This window comes from Lissotriton vulgaris, chromosome 6 (genome assembly GCF_964263255.1).
Source record: "Lissotriton vulgaris chromosome 6, aLisVul1.2, whole genome shotgun sequence".
Lineage (NCBI taxonomy): Eukaryota > Metazoa > Chordata > Amphibia > Caudata > Salamandridae > Lissotriton > Lissotriton vulgaris.
In genome coordinates this window covers 1,835,001,953-1,835,015,993 of record NC_141694.1, presented here as the reverse complement: position 1 = coordinate 1,835,015,993, position 14,041 = coordinate 1,835,001,953, and the positions used below count along the sequence as shown (strand labels likewise).

General features: G+C 43.9%; 1 protein-coding gene across 2 annotated transcripts in view; it reads right to left on the bottom strand.

Annotated features, from left to right (window-relative positions):
* DNMT3A (DNA methyltransferase 3 alpha) overlaps positions 1-14,041 on the bottom strand; it is a 1,977,379-nt gene that overhangs the window by 1,193,658 nt on the left and 769,680 nt on the right. The gene's annotated exons all lie outside the window — the stretch shown is intronic.

Genomic DNA, 14,041 nt, shown 5'->3' with positions numbered 1-14,041 from the left:
AAGGCAGTTAGAAAGACAATCAGTACACCAATGGAACACTAGATGTGTCTCTACTGTTTTTTCTGTCTTCCTTGTAATTTCTTTGCTTTTTGGTGGGGTAGGGCAGAGGACAGGAGGATTGTAGGAGGGGAGGTGGTAGGGAATGGGCAAGGGCTGATCTAACAAGGGTTACATTTTTCAGTCTACCTTTATCTCAGCTACATAGGACCCACATAGCTACAAGTCAATAGGTCCATCTTTGAATGGGCTTGGCCCCAACTATTTTTGTCATTTATGGGCTGGTTTTGTGTGATAACAAGTAGAGACATACAACTTCCAGAGTGCTTTGGGATGGGTTTTATTGTAAAAAAGAAAAATTGCAACTGTGGTATGCTGCTCAGCCAGGATGCGTGAAGTTTAGAATGTTGAATGTTAGAATGTTGGTATGATTGAATCAGTTGCTGAATGGGCTGAGCAGAGCTCAGACTGCTCCTGGTGGGGCTCTCTTTCTGAATACTACTGGAATAAATTCTTCATTGAAATTACAAAGAATGGACTACCCTCATATATTCCATTACATTTGGAGACGATTTGGAAAAGCCCTGCGCGTCAACTTCCAAGCTACCTCAAGATACAACAATTCAGAAGCAGCAGCTCAACTCATCTGGCACTACGAGCCCCACCAGTGACCTCCCACCGGTCGCCCTCAACTCCAAAGTGCCACTTTCTGCCAGCAGATCCTGCAGCCTTCAAGTTTCTGCCTACTGTACCTGCCTGCATTCCAGTACCTTTATCACCTTTTCATTACATGTTTAAAAAATGTATTCATCATTCCATCCCTTCAAGATGTTTTCATTTAAAATTCTGCTTGTAACCAATTGTTGTGCCTCTTGAAGTTCTCCCTTCTCATTGCAAAGAAGGGAGAAGATGTAGAATGCTGCTCAGCCAGGATGTGTGAAATTTAGAATGTTGAATGTTAGAATGTTGGTATGATTGAATAAGTTGCTGAATGGGCTGAGCAGAGCACAGACTGCTCCTGGTGGGGCTCTCTTCCTGAATACTACTGGAATACATTCTTCATTGAAATTACAAAGAATGGACTACCCTCATATATTCCATTACAGCAACCAATTTTAATTTTTCAGAAACATCTAGATTAGGAAAGTACATTTTTGGGGTGATCTAATGGATGCCATTTACTGTACGCATGCATCCCTCTAGCTACAATAAGTGATATTTTCTTCTGAATACCATTTGAACTGCGTGTTTTATGAGTGCTGGAAGAAGCGGTTGCTTTAATATGTTGCCTACAAAATATCTGCAGTGCAGTTGTGAAACGATTCTATCTTGAAAATAATACAATATCATCACGGAACCAGCTTCTTTAAAGCCATGATATTAACTTATTGTAAAATAACCTTTATAACTGAGGTGTACAGAAGCAAGTGATTGAACTTTTTATAAGGTCTTCAAACTGAAAAGATAAGTAGTGTAAACACAAGAAAAAAGGTCATGAAAATGTTTCCTGAAGACGGGCAATAGTTTTTAAGTACAATCTGCATTTAGTGAAATCTTCCATTAAACTAGAAATTTGCCCCTATACTATTTTACTGCAAACTGATTCAGACACAGTTTTGCTGTAAAGAAAGCAACATTTCTTTCATTCTTTAAGTAAGTGAGAGTTTATGTTTGAACACTTCTTTCAAAACTCAGTGTATATTTCTACATTTTTGTTAATTCCCACAAACTAGATTAACTGATTTGAGGACATTCCAACCACGTTTTATCTTCACAACTTAGGAAAATTCTCCCTGAAGATTTACACCTCTTTATTAATCCTATTACAGAACAATTAGGCTAAGAAAGTAATGAATTATGAACTAAAGCACTATCCCAAAAAATTATAAAAAAACGTGAAGCCTTTGATACTTCTAACTTGTCTTACAAAAATTGGCTTGGCTTCAGCCCTATAATGGCTTTCAGCTTTCAATAATACTTGTGTCTCATAACTACTACTTAGTATATGAACCAAAAACCATGGTAATTATGCTTCAGACCCAGGAATCAACCAATAGCAGTAAAAAGATTAAACTTTTCCGACCTGTAATCTTTGATGTAATCTTTGCACAGACTCCGAGTGTTTGAAAATTGTCACACTGGGAACTCTGCCCTACTCGAACATTCCTGCATTTTTTATAATATATAAGAATTTTATAAGGGCAATGACTGAAAAGGGTAACTAACCAAAAATGTTTTATTAGATTGTATTTTTGTAATGGTTTTTTTTTTAAAATCATAAACAATACATTTTTTACTTACTTATTCACTAGCAGTAGATCAGGACAATTCCTCTTTCTAAGCAAATTACATAGATATTCGTGGAGGAGGAGAGTGAGTGCCTTTGAGATGGCCAAAGAGATGTTAAGATATTGCTAAAACCGTTTCTGCTTAAATTTTATTTTGGGTCAGGTTTGCCAGAAGCAATTGCAAGGCGTGGGGCCAAAGAAATTGGAAACCCTCTGGATGCTTCTTGTTTTTTGTAGGTTCCATATTAACCGGTATCTTAAGTGTTAAAAAACAGAAAATATGACACCTGACACCACCTAGTGGTACACCCATGTAAGTTGGCTCATTATTAACCACGGGACCCTATAAAGTTCGGGTCAGGAGCATAATGCTTCCCAGCCCCTCCAAACCCACGTGACAGCTTTGTTTTTGGGTAATAAGTTTAAAAATGAAAAAAAGTTACATATGTGAATTTGAATACACCAGGAGTGTAGTGAGTGGGAGGAATTAAGTATGGGTTCAAGATTGTTGGAGAGTGGAAGAGTTGCATGCACGGAACCTCAGGACTCTGTAAAGTGTCTCTGTTGCCCCTGGCGTGCAGCGTCTCCGAAACGCATAACTAACAAAGTCTCAGTCAGGCGTGCCTTTCAGAAACACAGGACTTCTTGTATAGAGGAAGGTCTCCTGACTTACTAGCGCCAATGAAATGTATGACCTGCTGGGGAAAAGCAAGTCAAATGCCAGTACTGTATTACATGTGACAAGCTCTTGCCCAGGTCTTGCGACCTTTCATAAAGCTCCAGTCTGTATTAAAAGTGGAATTCCTAATTCCAATACTGGCACTAGCCTGCTGCAGCTGCATAAAATCCACAATTTATGACCCCAGTATAATATCCCTATATAAGTGTATAATCTGCCAGTCACAGGCTCAAATCTGGGAGGGGCTAATCCAAGATCTGCTTCATTTGACGACCAAAAAGAGCAAAAAACTGTTCTTCAAGTGCCCAGAGGTGATACAGTTGTGTGCTGCATACATGGATAAAAATCATGATTATAATAATATTGGTAGATGTAAGTGTGCACTCAGGAACAGTCTTGTCTGGAATCTAACATGTCCATGGTGTTACAAATGTTAACTTACCATATATATATATATATATATATATATATATATATATATATATATATATATATATATATATATATATATATATATATATATATACCATATTTTCATATCTCTGTAATATTATATATATATATATATATATATATATATATATATATATATATATATATATATATATATACAAACGTAATCCAGGTTAAGGATAGATGAATAAATCCACTGGAGCCATGGCCACTAGTAATAAACGGTCTCTTTATTTTTGGCTTCGGGTAGACCCGACGCGTTTCGCAGTTACCTCACTGCTTTGTCAAAGGTGGTTCAATAAAGTGCAGTACACACATTTAAAGGTGCAGGGTTCCACTTGATAAACATAGTAAAAATACTTCCGTTTTTTCAGCAGAGTAAACACAAATAATTATCGCATTGCCCTTAAACATATTTGAGCCATTCATAATTCATACATTACTATTTGAATACAGCCCCAGTGGGCTAGGCATTAATTAAATCATCATCTTCTGATATATTTTAACTTAGCAAATTTCTTTGTGATGTAGCTCAAGTGAGCAAAAATCCCCTCTTCTGGGCAAAGCATCTTTGGAAGTTACATCTTCTATCTGCAGAGAAAACAAACGGAAAAACTGGCTTTAAAAACTAGTGGGGACCCTGAGTGTCCAACAAATATAACTAAAGACTTAAAATTAAACAAAGATATGCAGTAAGCGGAGATTAGAATACAAGACATGATTCACCTTAGGTGTATAGAAATTTCATTGTCCATATTTAAACCATAAGGAATCACGGTGTTATATTTTATAATTAGCTTTGATTCCAATTTTCTTAATTCTAGTGTGCGATTCCCACCTCTCTCTCTCAGGGGTATTGTGTCGAGCACACAGAATTTAAGCAGACTTGCGCATCTTAGAACATCTTAGAACATCTGCGGGCAATTAGTAAGAATGACAAACAGTACCCAGTTGCTCGACACTTTTCTGTAAATCACAACCAAAACCCAAGTCTGCTTAAATTCTGTGTGCTCGACACAATACCCCTGAGAGAGAGAGGTGGGAATCGCACACTAGAATTAAGAAAATTGGAATCAAAGCTAATTATAAAATATAACACCGTGATTCCTTATGGTTTAAATATGGACAATGAAATTTCTATACAGCTAAGGTGAATCATGTCTTGTATTCTAATCTCCGCTTACTGCATATCTTTGTTTAATTTTAAGTCTTTAGTTATATTTGTTGGACACTCAGGGTCCCCACTAGTTTTTAAAGCCAGTTTTTCCGTTTGTTTTCTCTGCAGATAGAAGATGTAACTTCCAAAGATGCTTTGCCCAGAAGAGGGGATTTTTGCTCACTTGAGCTACATCACAAAGAAATTTGCTAAGTTAAAATATATCAGAAGATGATGATTTAATTAATGCCTAGCCCACTGGGGCTGTATTCAAATAGTAATGTATGAATTATGAATGGCTCAAATATGTTTAAGGGCAATGCGATAATTATTTGTGTTTACTCTGCTGAAAAAACGGAAGTATTTTTACTATGTTTATCAAGTGGAACCCTGCACCTTTAAATGTGTGTACTGCACTTTATTGAACCACCTTTGACAAAGCAGTGAGGTAACTGCGAAACGCGTCGGGTCTACCCGAAGCCAAAAATAAAGAGACCGTTTATTACTAGTGGCCATGGCTCCAGTGGATTTATTCATCTATCCTTAACCTGGATTACGTTTGTATTTGTGGGAGTGGCATTCCCAGCCGTGTTGCCCGCCGTGAACTGTGGCTTGTTTTCTTGCCAAAACTACGTTGGATATATATATATATATATATATATATATGAAAAAGAACAAGTTACAGAGAAGCTATGATGACCAAAATAGCCATATTTTAAGGGCCACTCTGAACTGTAGATTGTTGGTGGTCAGTTAAATGTGGTGTGGGATAGTAATAGTGATAGTTTTCTTTACAAGTGACTTGTACAGAAAACTATCAGCCACCAAAAATTCTTGTGTGAAAACAAGAGGCAACTAATTAAAGGCACCATTAATCACCTGGGATCTGAAAGCACAAAACAACGATGCCTGCAGAAGCGGTTCCCCCGAAGAAGGCCGAGTGAAATGGCCGAAATGCATTGGGACAATTCAACAAATACCTGCATTCCTTGAATAAACACCGTTTTCAACCGTGAATCTGTGCGACTCATTTTTCTCCTCACGGGGAAAGTGCCTTGATATATATATATATATATGAAAAAGAACAAGTTACAGAGAAGCTATGATGAGCAAAATAGCCATATTTTAAGGGCCACTCTGAACTGTAGATTGTTGGTGGTCAGTTAAATGTGGTGTGGGATAGTAATAGTGATAGTTTTCTGTACAAGTCACTTGTAAAGAAAACTATCAGCCACCAAAAATTCTTGTGTGAAAACAAAGAATTTAATAAAACTGTTCTAGCAGAGCTGATAGCTCTAAGTGGAATGCATTTAGTAGGTTCTGTGACCTTCCCATACAACGAGCGATGGACAATGTATAGAGTTTTGAAAATAACACACATGAGGATTGGTAGCCGGTGTATTTTTCTTAGAATAGGCAAGGCATGGCAGTCAAGGGGAGGCAGTAATTGCCATTCTTGTTGCATGAGTTTGTATGGCCTAAAGTTTTAGGTGGAGAGCAGCTCCTTTACATGGGGCACTCTACAAAACCACTGACATACCAAATCTGATCACTTCAAATGTCTGTTTTTCTAGCAGATGTTTTAAACATAGGATTAGCACAGTCCCATCCACGGAGTTAATCCTGTGCTTAAACACTCTGCTAGAAAAAAAGGAAATTTAAGGTGAACATATGTGGAGTGTCGGTGGTGTTGTAGAGTGCTCCATATAAAGGAACTGTTCACCCTCTAAAACGTGGGAAGAACCCTAGGTTCCCTGCTCTTTTTAGGTTTCGCCAGGCGAAATCTAATGTTAGAACAGTACTGGCTTTGTCCCGCCTTCTCTTCCATTGGCTGGCTCCATAAATGGAGGCTAGCCATTGGAAGAGAGATCTGTCAGTCATTGCTGGAGCAGATTCGTGGGCGTATCGGCGATGTTTACTCATCCCGCCCATTTTTGTGCGTCATGCGGTGGTGGGCGGTTGTTGTTTTTCTTCTCGTATCAGCGGCATGTTGGTTTCATTGTCCGTGTGCCCGTCTCCGCTCCCGCTGTCCGTGTGCTCGTCTCCGCTCCCGCTGTCCGTGTGCCCGTCCCCCCTCCCACTGTCCGTGAGCCTGTCCCCCCTCCCGCTGTCCGTGTGCCCGTCCACCCATTTAAAGCACTGGTGCCACTGCCAACTAATGATAGCTGCGCGCTTGAAACCATAAAACAAATAAAATGTTCTCTGCAGCAGTTCATCGGGTTGCTGAGTTACCACATTGTTAACCGCATAATTAAAGCAATTATTGGCCAAGAAGAGAGCAGAAACACCGGTGGAATGGAAGCTGGCTGTGGGTAGCGGTGTTACGCGTAGCAAGGGTGAGCCGGGCCCTAATCCAAGCAAGAAAAGAACCCGCCCCCATCTCATGTCTCCTAGTTTCATAGTAAGAAGACAACACCAGCAGCTGATTGCGGTATATTGGGCCCCTGACACCCGAGGCCCTAGGTGTCATTGCGCCTGCTGCACTGTTGCTACCTACGCCCCCGAGCGTGGAAAAGTTTCAGACCCCCAAGGGCTGGCTGGGTAGGAAGGCGCCGGCGTTAGAACCCCGCGTAGTCCGGTACGCCAGGGTTGCACTGAGTTGACAGCAGGCAGGCTCGCGAACCGAGTATGGAGTCCCAGTTATGGCTGTGCAGTGTCTGCAGGGATAGCTCCACATACTAATCGCCAAAATGGGAGGATTAACCGGGGGCGTCGAACATCGGAGGGTGACCCATGCAGCCGGAAGCCCCCGGGCAGCCAAGGATTAAAGGGTAACAAGCGATTCTCATTTCCTGTCTCTTAATCTTTGCTTCGGATTTAGCAGCGTCATAAAATGCCTGTAAGTGCTGGTGGAGTCCCACGGCGAGAATGCACCTGAGGTTGTAACTCCTAACATACCTCAGAGGGACGATCGCCCACTGCTGAGATTTGTGTTGCCTGAAGAACTGCCTCGGGCTTTCAACCTTCCTAGGTTGATTAAAATCACCCTTCCAACGTTGATAAAAACATTGGCTTAACTACAGTTACTCCATGTCACTCAAGACGTATTTTCGATTCGGAGGCTCTATATGTGGCATTGTTACCATTGGTATTGTTGCTATGCATGTTAGCGCAGTACTGAAGGTGACAGTTTACTTTTCAGTACACAGTGAGTTTACTGCTGCTGTTTACATACGCTGATCTTTCTGTCGGGTTTTACAGAACTGTGTTGCCTTGAGCGCTGCGAAGGTCTTCGGTGGCATGTTGGCACTACATGAAATACTTATCACAAGGACGTTTCTTGGAACATAAATATTGACATGACTGCATAACGCAATAACCTGGCATATGATGTCTTGACAACAGCACTGGTGTCTCTAAAAACGTGACACTGTTAACGCATTCCCATGGTCCCCTCCGAATACAAAGTGCCAGCGATGTGCTATATGTTGCTCTAGCCACGACTTTCCCCATAACGAGTCTGCTTTTCAGTTGATTTGTTGGGGAACATATAAAATATGTCATAACTGCGGGTTAGGGACCAATCTGCTGAATTTAGAAATCAGGACAACAAGGTTGAAAAATCACCAAAAATGAAGTCAGTATCTTGTTTTGCCTGAAATTGTAAATGTATGTCCTTTCAAAAACAGCAGTGTGCATTCTACTGTGACAATTACATGCTCATCCCTGTTGCATGCTGGAGTGTGCAGGCTGATCTCACGACACACACACACCATGCTATTCTGTGCACACAGCTCATATTTGGCGCGCTAATGTTGCGATATACGTTCACTAAGTAGCTATCCGCGGCTCCTTCTTGGAGCTAGGTCCATAATGCATCAAAATACCTAAAATGGGCTCCTCTTGGGAACACAAATGTTTCAATTACGGCCGTACGGGTAACAGTATTCCACCTCTTTAACATGGAAGTAACATTTGTTTTTATTGTGAAAGAATGTAGTGTTTGTCTGGTTTTACTTTAAAGGCCGTAGATAAATTCGCATAATCGGTTGAACGTTGGTATGTAACCTGCAGGATACCCTTTTAACCAGCGCCTATGTAGAATTCCGTGCTTACTTTGGTATGCCTCCATTGAAAGAATCTTTTATATCCACTCGTCGCCTCAAATTTGCCTTCTGTTTTTATGATCGTTTATGCTGATCTGTGCAGAATTTGTGGTCACAGACTTCATATTCGTGTGCAAGATCTATTAAGTAGGTGGTTGAGTTGGGGGGCGGGGCGAGGGTGTCAATTAGAAATAGAGAGCTTCAGCGAGAGACCTGTTGGTAACATTTTCGCAACCCCGTCGGCAGGGGGGGACAAATAGCATAAAATAACTCAGCGGGTAAGGGTTAATGCTCCTGCAGCTGGGAAGTGCACGGCACACACGCCCCTATCCTGATTGGGATACTCCTCACTTTGATCTAATGGAACACCCTTTTGGACATTGCAGTATGTATAGTACTAGTGCCTTTAAGGGAGGTTCTGCCATTAGGTGTTTACCATGCAAAGCAGATACACACTATATAAAGCAAGATCTATTCACAGTTAGTCTTTTTTAAATGCAATAATGTGTTTTTCATACTGCTTAGCGCTTTTTCTAATGTGTACTGTTTTTAGGTTTCGCCTGGCGTCTGCTGCGTGGAAGAACCCTGGGTTCCCTGCTCTTTTTAGGTTTCGCCAGGCGAAATCTAATGTTAGAACAGTACTGGCTTTGTCCTGCCTTCTCTTCCATTTGCTAGCTCCATAAATGGAGGCTAGCCATTGGAAGAGAGATCTGTCCGTCATTGCCGGAGCAGATTCGTGGGCGTTCGGCGATTTTTACTCATCCCGCCCATTTTCGTGCATCATGCGGCGGTGTTTTTTTTTCTCGTATTGGCATGTTGGTTTCATTTTCCGTGTGCCCGTCCCCCCTCCTGCTGTCTGTGTGCCCGTCCCCCCTCCCGCTGTCCGTGAGCCCGTCCCCCCTCCCCCTGTCCGTGTGCCCGTCCCCCCTCCCGCTGTCCGTGTGCCCGTCCCCCCTCCCGCTGTCCGTGTGCCCGTCCCCCCTCCTGCTGTCCGTGTGCCCGTCCCCCCTCCCGCTGTCCGTGAGCCCGTCCCCCCTCCTGCTGTCCGTGAGCCCGGACAGACACCCCGTGCCAAGGGAGGGGAGGCTCCTGCTTGCGATCTGGTGGCAATAGTCCAGTTCTTAAAACGATCCGAGGAGACAGTTACGTACAAGAAGCTGCGCTCCCTTCAGGTTTTGCCAGCTGTGGCCTCTTCCGCCTGGTGGACGGGGTGATGATGGGCATCTACGAGCCTCTGGTGTGTCACGGCAACTAGCCTCACCCAAAAGGAGCTGCCATTTTCTACTCGGTGTTCGCTGGTAAACAGAGACGTCAGGGTGCGCGAGCCGTACCACAGGACCAGGGAGCGGGTCTTCTTAGGCTCTTTGCTTTACCTAAAGGCGCATTCTGTCCGTGGGGGACGCGCCTGGCTCCGGAACATGACTCCGTCCAGCTCTGGCTGCTGCCATTTTCTTGATCTAGCTGATGTGCTATGCCCTCACCCCCGCCCCCCAAGTATGGGAGAGCCGAGCTCTGCAGGGGAACACGCAAGCGGCGCCTCTTTGAGAAGTGTAGAGCCCGCGGCAGTTCATGCCCATTTGAAGTGGTTGAGGACACTGGACAAAGCTCCTTCGAGCCTAGCTAGAGCCCTCGTCGCGATCACATTGAGGGGGGTCGGAACATGCTGTAAGAGTGGTCTGGAGATCTACTCGGAGTGTTTTACAATTTGATGGATCCGATGTAAGCACGCTGATTAAAAATTAGTCCTTGATAGCGTTGGTGGCGTTCAGAGACCATGCCCCCGCTAAGCGGTGAAGTTACGACAATACTCTCTGGACTGGGCAGAACGACGTACCACAGTTCCTGCGACTGTCGGTCAGCAAAATGCAACGCTCATGCAGACATTGTTGGTCTTGTGATCGGAGCAGAAGAACTAACAGGGTCCTCCGCCCCCCCGCCCCCCACCCCCGGCTGAGGGCGAGTGATCCAAGGGCTGAAGATATGCCCAAGCATTTTGGAACTAGTGGGCACCCCCTCTTCCCACACACAATAGGTAGCACTATACTGTCTGACGTTTACCAGCTGTTGCGATGTGCATAGGGATCTGTAGCCGCATACTGCAGTCACAAGTCAACGACTCACTATTCCCAGAGTCAAAAGTGCGATTGTATAAAAGGTCCGAACTGGCTCAAGGTGTCACACCACTAGTGAGACCACTTGGTCACTGTTACTTTATCAAGTCAGTTAGGCTAGTGCAGGTTCCTGGGTACCAATGCTTATAGAAGGTATTCTGGGAGTTTTTTCGTTTGAGTGGCAGGCCGGATACCAATGGTTTGTTCAAAATAGCCAAGCACTGGAAACATGGCTGTGCTTGCTTCCCTGCCCCCTGGCTGTGCTTGCTTCCCTGCTCGTGCTTGCTTCCCTGCCCCCTGGCTGTGCTTGCTCCCCTGCCCCCTGGTTCCCCTTCCCCTGGCTGTGCTTGCTCCCCTGCCACCTGGCTGTGCTTGCTTCTCTGCCCCCTCGCTGTGCTTGCTTCCCTGCCCCCTCGATGTGCTTGCTTCCCTGCCCCCTCGCTGTGCTTTCTCTCATGAGTGTGTGTGTGGCTTTGGGTGGGTGTGTGTGGCTTTGGGTGGGTGTGTGTGGCTTTGGGTGGGTGTGTGCGGCTCTGGGTGTGTGTGTGTGGCTCTGGGTGGGTGTGTGTGGCTCTGGGTGGGTGGGTGTGTGTGGCTCTGGGTGGGTGTGTGTGGCTCTGGGTGGGTGGGTGTGGCTCTGTGTGTGTGTGTGTGTGTGTGTGTGGCTCTGGGTGTGTGTGTGTGTGTGGCTCTGTGTGTGGCTTTCTGTGTGTGTGTGTGGGTCTGTCTGTGTGTGTGTGGGTCTGTGTGTGTATGGCTCTGTGTGTGTGTGGCTCTGTGTGTGTGTGGTTCTGTGTGTGTGTGGCTACGTGTGTGTGTGGCTCTGTGTGTGTGTGGCTCTCTGTGTGTGTGTGGCTCTGTGTGTGTGTGTGGCTCTGTGTGTGTGTGTGGCTCTGTGTGTGTGTGGGGGGGGCTCTGTTGGTGTGTGTGTGTGGGTCTATGTGTGTGTGTGTGGGTCTGTGTGTTTTTGTGTGGCATTTGCCAGAGATTAAACTATTGGCATTGTGAATGACAATGCCATTTATTTATCTGTTTTCAAAACCAACACATAAATACAAATGTTGTCATTTACAATGCCAATAGCTCAAACTTTTCAAAAGGCGAAACCATTGCATTGTAAATACTTGTTTGTATAATCTGAGCTGCACTTTAGCCTGAAATGGCACAGTTTTGACTTATACTGATTACTCCATTTTTATCTGGAGAAAGCTACACCTCTCTGACAAGCTCTAATAAAAGCGAAACACGTCTAAGGAGTTGCTTTCATCCATTCTGGGTTGGAATGGACAGAATTTTACCAATCCAAAGCTAAAAATCTGTGTTTTGAACGTAAAAGTCTTTTGTCATTTTTCAGGCTGGTTTGGATGGTACTTGCTAATCCTATACTTGAAGGCTGCTGTTAAAAATGGTAAAAGGCTTTGTCACTTTCTAGCTTTGCGTGGGTGGCTCTGTGCTATTCCTATGCTTTAAAACACTGCCGGAAAATCAGACATTTGAGGTGAGCAGATTAGGTGTTCCGGTGGAGTTGTAGTGTGCTCCATTTAAAAGAGCTGCTCCTCTCCAAAAACTTGGGAACCAACCAGGGTTGCCTGCTCTTATTTGTAATATTTATGCAACACTCTTTAAAGCCTGAAAGGGCATTATTTTGACTTCTAGTGGCTGCTCCCTTGTATCTGGACAACGCTATACCTCTCTGTCAAGCTCTAATAAGAACAAAACATGTGCCAGGAGTTGCATTTATTCATTCAATACTGGTTTGGATAGTATTTTACCCACCCAAAGCTGTAATACTTGCTGTAATGCTGTGCCTGGAATGGTAAAAGGCTTTTGACATTTTTCAGCTTGGTTCAGATGACACCAGCTAATTCTATGTTTAAACACAGTGTTGTAAAAATGGCAAAAGGCTTTGTCACTTTCTAGTGACAAATGCTTTAAAACTCTGCTGGAAAAAAGACATTTGAGGTGAGCAGAGTCAGAGTGCCATTGGTGTTGAAGTGCGCTCCATATAAAGGAGCTGCTCTTCTTGTAAAACGTGGGAACTTCAAAGGGCTCCCTGATTGACATATATATATATATATATATATATATATATATATATATATATATATATATATTCATTGAAAAAAACAAAGTTTACAGGGATGTTATAGCTCGGCTTAGATTTCACCAGCACAAAACCAGCGAAATTCAGCATTTATAGTTTCCTAAGCTAACTATAACTTACGCCCCTGCAATGTACTGCTTATGACAGCAAATATTACATCACTCATGACATGGTTAATTTCCAAGGTTTTTCGGAATATATTTTTTAACTATAACGTCTCTGTAACCTTTGTTTTTTTCAGTGAACTTCTATGGTTTTTCAGTAGTAGCCGCGAATGCAGAGTGGTGGAGAAAGGGGGCGGGCCTCTGACCAGCTCTAAAGAATCCAGCTGGGTAGGACTTACTCGAGATACCAGGAAGGCTTCATGGCCCCCAAGGTCCCTCAGAATCCAAGAGGACTTCATCCTCCAACCAGTAGTGCGCCGGGAAGAGTGTTTGTAGAGTGGTGGAGAAAGGGGGCGTGACCTCCGAAGACTTCTTAGCAATCCCTCTGTGTGGGACTTACTGGAGGTAACAAGAGGGGTTATTCACCTCCAAGGACCCTCAGTAGCCAAGGGGACTTCATCCCCCAAATAGTAGTGCGCCAGGAGGAGCATTTGCAGAGTGGTGGAGAAAGGGGGAGTGGCCACAGACAACCTCTCAGGAATCCTGCTGTGTGGGACATACTGGAGGGAAGAGGGGGGAGTAGCTCAGGGGCAAAGACCCTCAGGAGTACAGTAAAGTAACCAGTAGTGTGCGTAGAGGAGCGTTTGCAGTGTGGCAGAAAAAGGGTGTGTGGTCTCTAAAGACCTATTAATATCAAAAGAAAGGAGTCTTGGGCTGTTACTGCTCAACCGGAGCAGAAGGTCCACACACGACGTGCCCAAATTACACGAAATGCAAAAGTTGTTGTGTTGTTCCTAATGACAAAGAAAGGAGTTAGTGTAGTCTGTAATGCAAGTGGATTAGAACAGGGTAACCTGGTGGTCACCCTGGGAATCCATTTTGTTGGATTTTAATGCCCTCACACACCCTTTCAGGTGTCATGCTTCATCATTTGGGCCTGCTCCTCGTTGGGTCGGCGGTGCAATACCCAACGGGCAACACCTCATAGAGGGGCTCTTTGGCGGAGATCTTTTTACAACTGCCGTATAGATGAAATGTGGGTATGGGGCCAGGATTCAGGGTAGACGTTGTTATGTGAAGTAAAATAAAGCTAGTAGTACCAG